The sequence below is a fragment of the Mus musculus genome, chromosome 10, assembly GCF_000001635.26.
Source record: "Mus musculus strain C57BL/6J chromosome 10, GRCm38.p6 C57BL/6J".
NCBI lineage: Eukaryota > Metazoa > Chordata > Mammalia > Rodentia > Muridae > Mus > Mus musculus.
This window is the reverse complement of record NC_000076.6, coordinates 106568081-106581556: the sequence shown is the minus strand read 5'-3', so window position 1 is coordinate 106581556 and position 13476 is coordinate 106568081. Positions and strand designations below refer to the sequence as shown.

Genomic DNA, 13476 nt, shown 5'->3' with positions numbered 1-13476 from the left:
CACATGCTCCAGTATGTTCATAGCGACCTTATTTATAATAGCTGGAAAGAACCCAGATGTCCTTCAACAGAGGAATGGAAAGAGAAAATGTGGTACATTTACACAATGGAGTACTACTCCGCAATTAAAAACAATGAGTTTATGAAATTCTTAGAAGTATGGATGGATCTGGAGGATATCATCCTGAGTGAGTTAACCCAATCACAAAAGAACACACATGATATGTACTCTCTGATAAGTGGATATTAGCCCAGAAGCCCAGAATACCCAAGATACAATTCACAAACCACATGAAACTCAAGAAGAAAGGAAGACCAAAGTGTGGATACTTCGATCCTTCTTAGAAGAGGTAACAAAATACCCATGGAAGGAGTTACAGAGACAAAATATGAAGCAGAGACTGAAGGGATGACCATCCAGAGACTGCTCCACCTGGGGATCCATCCCATATACAAGCACCAAACCCAGACACTATTGTGTGTACCAACAAGTGCTTGCTGACAGGAGCCTGATATAGCTGTCTCCTGAGAGGCTCTGCCAGTGCCTGACAAATACAGAAGTGGATGCTCACAGCTATCCATTGGATGGAACACAGCGTCCCCAATGGACGGACTAGAGAAAGGACCCAAGGAGCTGAAGGGGTTTGCAGCCCCATAGGAGGAACAAAAATATGAACTAACCAGTACCTCCAGAGATCCCTGGGACTAAACAACCAACCAAAACCAAAACAAACAAACAAACAAACAAATAAAAAAACAAAAAAAACCAAAAACACATGGTGGGACTCATGACTCCAGCTGCATATGTAGCAAAGGATGGCCTAGTTGGTCATCAATGGGAGGAGAGGCCCCCTTGGTCCTGTGCAGTTTCTATGGCCCAGTATAAGTGAATGCCAGGGCCAGGAAGCAGAAGTGAGTGGGTTGATGAGCAGGGCGGGGTTAGGGGTTTTTGGGAGAGGAAGCCATGAAAAGGGATAACATTTGAAATGTAAATAAAGAAAATATCTCATAAAATAATAATAAAAACTGTCAATGAACTCTTGAAGTTGAGAGTGTCCCGGTTGTGTTGTATGAAGGGGGAATTAAAAGTTGAAAAGAAAGTTTTCTTCTTTTCCCTTTTCTCATAAATCTCCCTCTCTCCGGGGTACTCAACTCTTCTCTTCAAGGTGAATTTCTGACAAAAATGGTTTACCTTGTGTTACCTTTATCTTCCTATGATTGAATCTACAAGAGGATCAGTCTTAAGTTTAGTCAACAAGAATTATCACAAATAGACTCATAACAAACAAAAGCAGGTTTAATTTTGTTTATGCTATACTGATGCTCTGGTATAATGAGTAGCTTGTCAAAAATCAAAGAGCTTATAAAACAATCAAATAAACAAAAGCACACTGGTTTATGGTCATTAATCAGACTTCATTCGTAGCTCACATAGTTACAGTATTTAATAAAGATTGTTGTCGCCTTCTATGAAATTAGAGACGATTATTTGAGGGAAGCAACCCCTCTTGATTTATTTCACAGAGAACTGGATATTTTATCAGCCAAAAGATTAAAATCACTTTTCTTCGTCCCATTTCTTCCACTGACAGCTTATGACCACTTGTTTCAATGTTCTCACTGAACCTGGAGTGTACGAGAAAGTGCAGGCATGACCTAGTGGCCAGCCTTCCTGGCACGCTATACTTCTAACTAAGAAGCATGGCACCCCATGCTACTGAGTATTCCCAGAAGCCTCAACTCTGAATTCTGTAGTAATGGAAAATGGTAAGTTGGCCCATTGATGAGTTTGCACTCTCCATGTCTGCTTTCATATGCTTCTTCCACACAGAGACATAAAGCAGACACTGAAGCCTGAAACCATCGCAATGGTTCATCTCCACAAATTTTGCTGACCCAGAGGTCTAGCAGTCTTATCAGGGGATGCCCAGGTAATGACAGCATTGAAGCTCACCGAATAGACTGGTGACCCACTGTACCCCTGGGGTCATTCAGTGTTGACTTTCCCGCACTAATGTTATAAATGCATGCCACCACACTCAGACTTTCATATGAGTGCCAGCCAGTGATGGAAAACTCTGGTACTGATGGTACAACATGTGTCTACCTACTGAACCATTTATCTATCACTCTAATGTTTTAATATAGAAACATTTTACAATTTTCTCACATAAAAGATGCTTATAGCATGTCTATCCATGGACCTGGGAAAACAGACCCAATTCTTACATGACTCAACATGACCTGGCTGTGCTCCTTCATGACTCAATACAATGTAGTTGCTGCCACAATCTTCTCATGTTTAATGTCACTTTGCCTTCAGTTAACTCGACGTCTGTCACATTAAGTCCTATCATCTTAGGGGCATTGTAACAAACTCTACAGGACCTGATCACTTATAGCAACAGGTATTTCTTCTGCCATAGTTCTGGACAGTTATAGTCCACACTAAAATTCCACAGGTTTGACACTTTCTGGTGGTTCTAGTAGCTAATATCTGCCACGTCTTTCTACCCATTTCCTCGTATTACCATCATCTGTCTTTCTATTTCTCATCCACTTCTCATGAGGGCACCAGTCAGCAAATTTAGAACTCCACATCCACAGCCACTACATCTTAAGATACTTAAACAGTTATAGCGGCAAAGAAGCTATCACAAAATAATATTACACTTTGAAACAGTGAGTGGGCATGAAATCTGAATGCTGTGAGGACATATTTACTCTGCTACATATTTGTTCTGATCATGTCTATTTTTTACTCTTAGAAGGTAAACCTTTAAATTTCACAGTGGCTCAGTTAGGATTTTACTGCTGTGAACAGAATCCATGACTGAGACAACTCTTGCAAAGATGGAATTTATTTGGTGCCTGCTTACAGATTTGGAGATTCATTATCATGATGGCAGCATTCCAAGTAGACATGAGGCTCAAGGAACTGAGAGTTCCACCTCTTGTTCCAAAGGCAGCTAGGAGAAGACTGGCTCCCACATGATTAGGAGGAAGATCTTAAAGCCTGTGTGACACTCCTGGGGATAAGCATATTCAAACTACCTCATTCCACTTCCTTGCTCCCATAGGCTTGTACAAACACATGAGTCTATAGGGGCCATACCTAGCCATTCTATAATAAAAATGATATTTAGTCCAACTTCCAAAAGCCCCATAGTCTATAGCAATGTCAACAGTGTTAAAAGTCCAATAATACAGTTGCTGGTAACTTTTGTCTCAGTTATGGTTGTACCACTTTGGACAGACACCATGACCAAGACAACTCTTATAAGGATGACATTTAATTGGGGCTGGCTTACAGGTTCAGAGGTTCATTCCTCATGTTCATTATTATAAAGGCAAGAGCATGGGAGCATGCAGGCAGACGTGAGGTTGGAGAAGCTGAGGGTTCTACCTTTTGTTCTGAAAGCAGCTAGTAGAAGACTGGCTCTCACATGACTAGAAGGAAGATCTTAAAGCACATGCCCACAGTGACACACTTCTTCCAACAAGGCCATACCTTCAAATAGTGCTATTCCCTGGGCCAAGCATAATAAAACCACCACATACAACATCAAAGTGGCTTGCTTAGACTCTTTTCTCCAATCATAATCATATTTTTCTGTTTTTTCTAATAAGAGCCCTAAATATAATTTTGGATATTTATATTTAGATAAAAAGTTTAGATAGAAATATAATTTATATCTATCCCTATAAAGGTTGACATTTTTGATTGAGGGTATGTATGGTTTCATACTTTGCTATTAGTTAAAACCATAAGAATATTTATTAATAAAATTTAGTTTAAGTCATATACTCAAAAGAAAATTGCAAGGAACTACTTGAGTATTTAAGATATAAAGAAAAATGATTTCATTTGGACAGTGAGGACTACTACCAAGAAGGAAAAGAAAAGAATTGAAACATTGGAAACATAAATAGGCATTTATGATAACACAGAAAAAGTAATAAAAAGGTACAGATGCCAGATTTACAAAACCATTCATAGATTGGAGAGGTTCTTCAATCCAATCAGAGAGCAGTTGTGATAGTTCCATGTTGCCACTATTAAACAGGTGGGCACATCTTGCTACACAGATTGCTCTAGTAGATCTTTGTATTGATAGTTGTCTAAGAGCATTGTTGAAGTTTCTCCCTCAGTAGCCTGCACAGTACCTCTTAGGACTTGTAGTAGAAAGGAAGCTCTCAGCTCAGTTGCAGCTTTCTACCTGATGCATACACACAGAGTGTGTTGTTTTCAGAAATAATTTTCTTTGGGGCAAACAAGAGGAATGACAAGAGTCAATGGTCACACGGATTGACCAGATGAAACTAAACAGTCCTCCATATAAGAAGAAAAGCTATAATTCTGAGAAATGTCTGGTAAAGCCTGGGAGGTGATTTGTAGAGACAGGAGCAAGACAGGAAAAGGTATGATACACAGTGATTTTACTTTTATTCTTTACAAAAATGGATTTATCATGCAACAAATCTAATTATGCAACAAATCTAATTATGAAAAAATGAATAAATCAAAGTGAATAAGAAGAAAAAAATGAAGACATTCTAAATGACTTAAAAGGTAAACTAAAGAATGAGACTATTTTCTAGTATGTAAAATGTTTTTTAAAAGTTGTTATGATTTGAATTTAAATATTTATTTTTAGTTTTGAAATTATGTGTCTCTAGGTAGATGCTTGTACCTGAATCTAGGTGCCTATAAAAGCCAAAAGAAGGTGACAGATACCTTGGAGCTAGGAGAGAGAGAGAGAGAGAGAGAGAGAGAGAGAGAGAGAGAGAGAGAGAGAGAGAGAGAAGAGGAGACAGGAGGGGAGCGGAGGGGAGGGGAGAGGGGAGGGAGGAGAGGGGAGAGTGGAGGGAGGGGAGCGGAGAGGGGAGGAAGGGGAGGGGAGGGGAGGGGAGAGAGGAGAGAGGGGAGGAGAGAGGAGAGAGGAGAGAGGAGAGAGGAGAGAGGAGAGAGGAGAGAGGAGAGAGAGAGGAGAGAGGAGAGAGGAGAGAGGAGAGAGGAGAGAGGAGAGAGAACTATGAAATGAATTCCAGTCCCCTAGGAGAACCTCAAGTATTCTAAACAGCTAAGCCACCTCTACAGACCCTGGTTTGGATTTTAAATGTTTTATGAATGCTCATGTGTTGAATGTTTACTCTCCAGTAGAGCTTTGTGCAGAGATGGGCCTTTAGAAAAGTTATTGTGTCATACTAACTGGGACCACATCTGTAGACTAAATGATTTATGGGTTTATATTCAGACACTTTATCAGGGGGTGAAGGAAATAAAGGAGGTTAAACAAAAGTCAAAGGAGTAAGTCCTGAGGAGCATTCTTTGGAAGCCCATATCTTTCACCCTCCCCATTTTTACCTCTCTCTCTTCTTTCCACAGTTGACCATGAGATACACATTTTTGTTTGTCACAAGCATCCTATTGTCATGTTCTCTCTTGTCACAAGCCCAGGTGACTCTTGATCCAAACCTCTCAAAACCTGAACCACAATAGATCCATTTCTCTTAAGTTACCTTTCTTAGACTTTTTGTGTGTTTGTCTTTAATGAAATAGAAATGAAGACAGTGGAGATACTAAACAACAGAGCTGATAGAAGTTTTGATGCATTTAAATAAGGAGATTTCAGCTACTAATCTCAGTTAGGATTATAGAGATCTTTAACTCCAGGCTGAAACCAGGGTCTCATGAATGAGCATCCAGCACTCCACTCTCAATGAGCTACATCTCCATCCCTCTCTTTACTTGGATAAATCTTTTATTTCAAGCTAAAGTCTCACTAAGTAGTGTAGGCCATAACTTGTATTCTAGGATAGTCCTGTAATCCCCCTGCCTCACACTTCATCCTCTTAGAATTCTACTATTATGTTATAAAGACATACAGGGATGGTTGACTGATTAGTTGAGTCATTGATTTTGATGCCATTAAAAGGGGATCTGCAATGCCAAAAATATTCACAGCCTAAGAAGGGAACAAAAAGGAAAACAGCTTTCTGAGGTGTTTCTATCATATGTAACCTTGAAAGGACACAGGCAGCTTAGATGTGGGTCTGTGAATATTCAATCACAGGATTCAGATGGATCTGTACATAGAGCCTTCACACACTTCAGGAAAGCCATTTTCAAAATTGCATTATAGAAACATATTTGAATTCTTGGCACTTCTCCAACATTAATTCAAAGGAAATTTCCTTTTGCATACCTACAGATCTTTACTTACAGTGTTGTCTTAAAAATGGAATAATTTTGTATTTAAATAATTATTTTTAGATGTTTAAAGAACATTAATATATGTGGGGTTATTTTAATATGTTGGTTAATTTAGAATTATGCCTCCCACAGACTAGTACATAAAATTCTTATCTGTGCTTATGTGATTATTATATTTATAATCAACTAGTTTAAATTAGCAAAACATTACAGTGTAATTTAGTACAAATAGTTGCTTACAGTCTACAAAGAAACTCATCACAAAGGAAGGAGCTTTAAAGCTGTGGGAAGGAGGAAAGGGGAGCCATGGAGGATGGAGGACATAGATTTTGCTATATGAAATTGATTACACTTTCTTTTTCTTTCTTAAAAGTCATGCCCACATCAAATTTTATTGACAGAGTAGTATATATTATATTTGCCCAAAGCTTAACACTGTAAGCTCTTGGGAAGTTAACTCATGGTTATTTTAAACTATGCATAAAAATTGATTACTCTCTTTTTAAAAATTTTTTATTAGGTATGTCCCTCATTTACATTTCCAATGCTATCCCAAAAGTCCCCCATAACCTCTCCCCCACTCCCCTACCCACCCATTCCCACTTTTTGGCCCTGGCGTTCCCCTGTACTGAGGTATATAAAGTTTGCACTACCAATGGGCCTCTCTTTCCACTGATGGCCAACTAGGCCATCTTCTGATACATACGCAGCTAGAGACACGAGCTCCGGGGGCTACTGGTTAGTTCATATTGCTGTTCCACTTATAGGGTTGCAAATCCCTTTAGCTCCTTGGATACTTTCTCTAGCTCCTCCATTGGGGGCCCTGTGATCCATCCAATAGCTGACTGTGAGCATCCACTTCTGTGTTTGCTATGCCTGGGCATAGTCTCACAAGAGACAGCGATATCAGGGTCCTTTCAGCAAAATATTGCTAGTGTATGCAATGGTGTCTGCGTTTGGCAGCTGATTATGGGATGGATCCCTGGATATGATAGTCTCTAAACGGTCCATCCTTTTGTCACAGCTCCAAACTTTGTCTCTGTAACTCCTTCCATGGGTGTTTTGTTCCCAATTCTAAGAAGGGGCAGTCAGAATGGCTAAGATAAAAAATTCAGGTGACAGCAGATGCTGGTGAGGATGTGGAGAAAGAGGAACACTTCTCTATTGCTGGTGGGATTGCAAGCTTGTACAACCACTCTGAAAATCAGTCTGGCAGTTCCTCAGAAAATTGGACATAGTACTACCAGAGGATCCCGCAATAACTCTCCTGGGCATATATCCAGAAGATGTTCCAACTGGTAAGAAAGACACATGCTCTACTATGTTCATAGCAGCCTTATTTATAATTGCCAGAAGCTGGAAAGAACCCAGATGCCCCTCAACAGAGGAATGGATACAGAAAATGTCGTACATTTACACAATGGAATACTACTCAGCTATTAAAAAGAGTGAATTTATGAAATTCCTAGGCAAATGGATTGACCTGGAGGGCATCATCTTGAGTGAGGTAACCCAATCACAAAAGAGCTCACATGATATGTACTCACTGATATGTGGATATTTGCTCAGAAACTTAGAATACCCAAGATACAAGATACAAAGCACATGAAACTCAAGAAAAAGAAGACCAAAGTGTGGACACTTTGCCCCTTCTTAGAATTGATTACACTCTTAATACTAAATATATCCCTTTATAATAATGAGTTAAATCCTTTTAACACCAGAAATCATTTCCAGGAGGAGGGAAATAAAATTTCAATATTGGCAAATCCACAATAAGTAAAATGCAACTACCAATTACATGTTCAAATCTACTGACCATGTCATAGCTATTGAAATCATGAACTTCGGTTACTTGCACAAGATCTACAAAAATCACACCAGCCAACATTCCAGTTTAGATGAGAGAAATGTCCTCAGGCCTTGGTATTCAAGAGCTCTTGTATATAGGTAGTTTCAAGAAAGGAGAATCATTATTTCTTTAGTGTGTGTCCCCTACATAGATGTCCTGTGCTCCAGTGGATGTTAGGCTCAAGAGAAACAAATTACTCTGTTAAAAAAACGGGGTACAGAGCTAAACAAAGAATTCTCAACTGAGGAATACCAAATGGCTGAGAAGCACCTAAAAAAAATATTCAACATCTTTAGGCATCAGGGAAATGCAAATCAAAACAACCCTAAGATTCTACCTCACACTAGTCAGAATGGCTAAGATCAAAAATTCAGGTGACAGCAGAGGCTGGCAAGGATGTGGAGAAAAAGGAACACTCCTCCATTGCTGGTGGGATTGCAAGCTGGTGCAACCACTCTGGAAATTAGTTTGGCAGTTCCTCAGAAAATTGGACATAGTACTACCGAGGACCCAGCAATACCACTCTTGGGCATATAACCAGAAGATGTTACAACATGTACTAAGGACACATGCTCCACTATGTTCATAGCAGCCTTATTTATAGTAGCTAGAAACTGGAAAGAACCCAGATGTCCCTCAACAGAGGAATGAATACAGAAAATGTGGTACATTTATACAATGGAGTACTACTCAGCTATTAAAAACAACGAATTTATGAAATTCCTAGGCAAATGTATGGATCTGGAGGGTATCATCCTGAGTGAGGTAACCCAATCACAAAAGAAGTCACCCAGAAGCCCAGAAGCTTGTAATACCCAATATACAATTCATAGACCACATGAAACTCAAGAAGAAGAAAAACTATAACGTGGATACTTCTATCCATCTTAGAATGGGGGAACAAAACACCCATAGAAGGGGTTACAGAGATAAAGTGTGGAGTAGAGACTGAAGAAAGGAGAATCATTATTTTGTTACTGTGTGCCCACTAGATAGATGTCCTATGCTCCAGTGGATGTCCATTCATATATGGAGAGCATTAACTAGACTTAGTTCATAGTTAAAAGAAGGGAGGAGATGAGCATGTTGAGGAGATGGTCATGCTGAGGAGACATGGAGAGAATTAGGGGCAAAGGGAGGGTGGACATCCTACTTCATTGTATACATCCAAGAACGTCTCAAAAATAAGGAATGTTTTAAAGAGAGAAAAATACTTTCCAATACCTTAAATTGTTAAGCACACTAATGTAAAACTTAAGTTATCATTAATAATGTTGGCATTTTGCTTTTCTATAAAATTAAAGAGTTTTGTACATAGCATCCAAATGGAAAGAATGGAGTATTACCTTATAAATAACCATTGTTTCTTTTTCTGTCTCTATAATAAATGACGATGCAGCTACTGCTTTCCTGTTAGTTCCTGATGTCATACATACTAACCCACTTCTCCATTTAAATAACTAAACTTTTGCTTCTTAAACTTGGACTTCTGAGACTTCCCATTTGGAAAATTGACTTGTATTTGATTTTTGATGTGTTCATATCGATCTTTGTTTACATGTGTCAAGGACATCTCATGGTGGGGTCCATGTTCATTCTTTTTATCATTTTACCCTCTTGAAGTTATATAGAACCTGTGATAGGGATACATTTTATTAAGACATGGGAGACAGACCGAGGGAGAGGGAGGGTGGGAGAGAGATGTGGGGGACTGAGGGAGAAGGACAGGGGGAGAGGGGGAGAGGGGGAGAGGGGGAGAGGGGGAGGGAAGGAGAGAGAGGGAGGAGAAGGAGAGGGGGAGAGGGAGGGGGAGGGGGCAAGAAGGAGGGGGAGGGAGAGCAGTATATGAGTACTCAGGAGAGAATTAGAACATACATATGAGAAAATACCCAAACTACTTTTACCGTGCTTTTGGTTAAGCATTGTACAGACAATAGAAATAAGCAATTTTACAAACCCTGACCCTCAGAAAATTTAATAAAATGTGTTGGTTTTAGTCTATGGAGGTTGTCATAATTTATTGTGCATTAATAGAAAGCCATAAAACAACCTAGGGAAGTAATTTTGCTCTCTGTCATTTGGAGGTTATAATGGTTGGTATAATTCCATCATTAAGCAATTGCAGAATTCACTAGAAAAATTCAATGAGTCCAAGAGTATTCTCTTTAAGAAAATTTTTGTTTGAAGATTTCATTTCCTTTATGTAAAGTATTGTTTGATTCTATTTATTTTTCATGCAATGTTGACTTAAGAGTTAGCTTTCCAGGAATCTGTCAATCTTGTCTATCATTTAAATCCATCAATATAGTAGGTGGTTAAAACACTCTCCCTCTCACTCTTGTTCTCATTGCTGTCTGCAAGAATTTTATATATATATAAAGTTAAATTCTGCTCTAGTTACATATTGTAGGGTTTGGGGAATAGACTCAAAGCTTTGCACACGGTTCAACAATTTTCTGCCCAGACCCTCAGATATCTTACTGCTGAGTTATTAGATGAATCTATAAGAGAGTTACAAATGTGAATGCATTTTAAATAATCCTGTTATTTTATGTTCTACAAAAAAAGTTATACTTATTTTTGCTACTACTTGTATTTTTATTTTTCCTCTTTATTTCTTTTTAACTATTTTGGCTCCTTTCCTCCAGTTTCTTCTGACAAATATATCATCTTTATTTCTCTCTCTCTCTCTCTCTCTCTATATATATATATATATATATATATATATATTTATATATATATATTTATATATATATATTTATATATAAAATTGATTTGTAAGGTTTGGCTGCCTTCCACATGGCAACCTATAAATAGCTTAGTACTATTGAAATTTAAGAGGCCCCATTCTCATTTTTTAATTCCTCACTGACCAATGAGTTACGTGGAGGTATCTGTCTTAATTACTGAGAATTTAAGTATTTGTAGCTACCCTTTACATTAGTTTTTAGTGTTGATTTGCATCTGAATTCTAATATTAAGAGAAAACATCCTAGATTATTTTAATTCTTTTAAAATATATTGAGTCTCTGTGTAGAATTCATGTATGGCAAATATTGAATAAATAGAACAGATTTTCATACGCCCATACCCAAGCTTGCTTATCCTATTTGTCTTTACAGACGCTACCTTGAGTACACTCAATTACTGGAAGACATCTATATTAAATTGATAACTATAAAATTTATGAACATTTGAAATTATTCCATTTTGGTAGTACATTAATATTCTGTTGAAGCTATCCTCTTTGCATGTTTGGTATTTTACTGAAAGACTGTGGTGACTGAAATTCACACACTACCCAAGCCTGTGCCAGGTATTATTTCACAGCATGTGTTCTCTCTCACTTGAGTTTCAACTTTTCTGTCTTATCATGTATTTACATAAAACTGTATTCAGAAATTCATTCTTATGAAAATTTTTCTGGATTTATTATTTTCCTGCCTTTAGGTAATGCAAGTAAACAACTCATTTAAAAGTTAGAAACATGATAGTTGTTGGAATACCAACTTTTATTTAAATGAAATTGCAAATCAAAATGGCATCCATACTCCATTTCGCTCTTATCATCTAGCTATCTACAAGACGACAAACAGTTGATACAGGTGAGGATGAGGACTAGATCCTTCTACAGTGCTGGTGGGAGGGAATTTGGTCCAGCCACCATGGAGACAATATTAAATTAGTGCAAAAAACATAAAACTTCTGGGCTGGGGAGATGGTTCAGCAGGTAAGAGTATGTAAGACTCTGGCCAGAGTACCTAGGTTTGGTTACCAAAATAGAATACATATCAGGTAGCTTACTACTCTATGAAAATTCAGCCATCTGCACAGCCCCTCTAGCTCCTATGTATTAACTCCATATTTATAATTCACCTCTACAAGTAGTATAATTTAAACCCAATTATTCTTTTCATCATTTTTGTGGTGCTACCTATCAAACTCAGGGCTTTGAAGTTGCTTGGGAAGCACTTGACCACAGAGCCACAACTCCTCACCCAAACGTGTGATTGCTCATTCTAAGTAGAGTGAGTTTAGCAAAACTATAGCTATGTCAATTGCCCTGAGAGCAAGCATTCCAAAAATGAACATGGACATGAGCACTGTGCAGAGCATTCTGCATTTACTAACTCATCAAGTGTAATGTGCCTTGTGAAAGAAATTCTATAGCTATCCTCATCACAAAATCCAGGAAACTGTGTCACAAGACAGAAACACCAGTCACCCATTGATTAGCATGACTAATAACAGGCAGAGTTAAAAAGCAAATTTGGAACTGATATTCCTGAGTTCAGAGATTTTATTTAAATTACAACTTGTATACAGTACTGGACGCGTTCTTACATTTTTTTAGATGGTGTTAGGGTAGATAGGGTCCTTTCGTGTAGTCCAGGCTAGCCTACTCTATGTTCTTGGCTCAAACTAGGCTTGAATTTGTGCTGCTGCTCTTCCCTCAGTCTCCTCACTGTTGGGTCTACGAGCATGCACCATTATAAGCCATCATCATTCTATCATCAAGTGAAGACAGCTTCCATTTCCTCTATCATCAATAATTAAAATTGTGCAGGAGAGATTGGAAAGATGGCTCAATGGTTAAGAGTACTTGCTTATCTTCTCAGAGGTCTTGAGTTCAGTTCCCCAGCACCCACATCAGATGGCTTACAAGTGCTTGTAAAAGTACTCTCTCTGGCCCCCATGGTCACTTACTTATTACTCTCATGTGCATATCCACATTCAGATATGCATGCTTACATACAATATAAAATTTTAGACATTTTAATGTTATTAATATGGCATGACAATTTTCCCAATGTCAGAGAATGTATTAAGTGAGACTAATTCAATTTAAAGAATTAACCACATGAGTTAGATAGATCTCAAGTAATGAACATTCTGTTCTTGTTTATTTTACTTTTAAACAGGCTTTTTCCTAAGCTTCACTTGGTTAATAAATATTCGTCAATTCAGAGTTTCAGGAACAAGTATTACTGGGGCATTAAGATGTTTTTCATACTAAGGAAGTTCAGCAATGCTCATATGAAAGCTTTAATCCCATTCAGCTTTCACGTTTCTCTGTGAATTCTAACTCAAAACTGAGACAAATCTATGAACGAAAAGGGAGTTGGTCCATACTGTTTTACTTGTCTTCTCTCTGCTTCATGTATTTTTATCCCAAGTTGGGACAAGGATAAGATGCTGGCAGCTATGTGTCAGGCACTTAAATTCTAGATTTGTAAATTGAGATTAATTATAGTCAAGCCATTGGAAGTTTTCCCATGAGAACACTATTCATCTTCGCCATGCATATTTTCTATGACTGTGGCAGAACTTCTGAAGAAAATAACTCAAATGAGGAATTTTATTTTCTACAGCTGAGTTTTAGAAGATTCTGTCCAGGGTCATTTTTC

At 38.1% G+C, this 13476-nt stretch overlaps 1 protein-coding gene and 1 long non-coding RNA gene across 28 annotated transcripts in view; one reads left to right on the top strand and one right to left on the bottom strand.

Moving 5' to 3' along the window:
* The window catches only part of Ppfia2 (protein tyrosine phosphatase, receptor type, f polypeptide (PTPRF), interacting protein (liprin), alpha 2), a 463969-nt gene that overhangs the window by 351912 nt on the left and 98581 nt on the right, over nt 1-13476 (bottom strand). The gene's annotated exons all lie outside the window — the stretch shown is intronic.
* Nucleotides 1-13476, top strand: part of 4930532I03Rik (RIKEN cDNA 4930532I03 gene) — a 47286-nt gene that overhangs the window by 20924 nt on the left and 12886 nt on the right. The window contains exons 4-6 of one of the 2 annotated variants that reach the window (NR_131026.1): nt 1592-1766; nt 11191-11384; nt 11519-11673. This is a non-coding gene — a long non-coding RNA (RIKEN cDNA 4930532I03 gene). The remainder of the gene's footprint in view (nt 1-1591; nt 1767-11190; nt 11385-11518; nt 11674-13476) is intronic. The other variant, NR_131027.1, reaches the window with a different exon arrangement.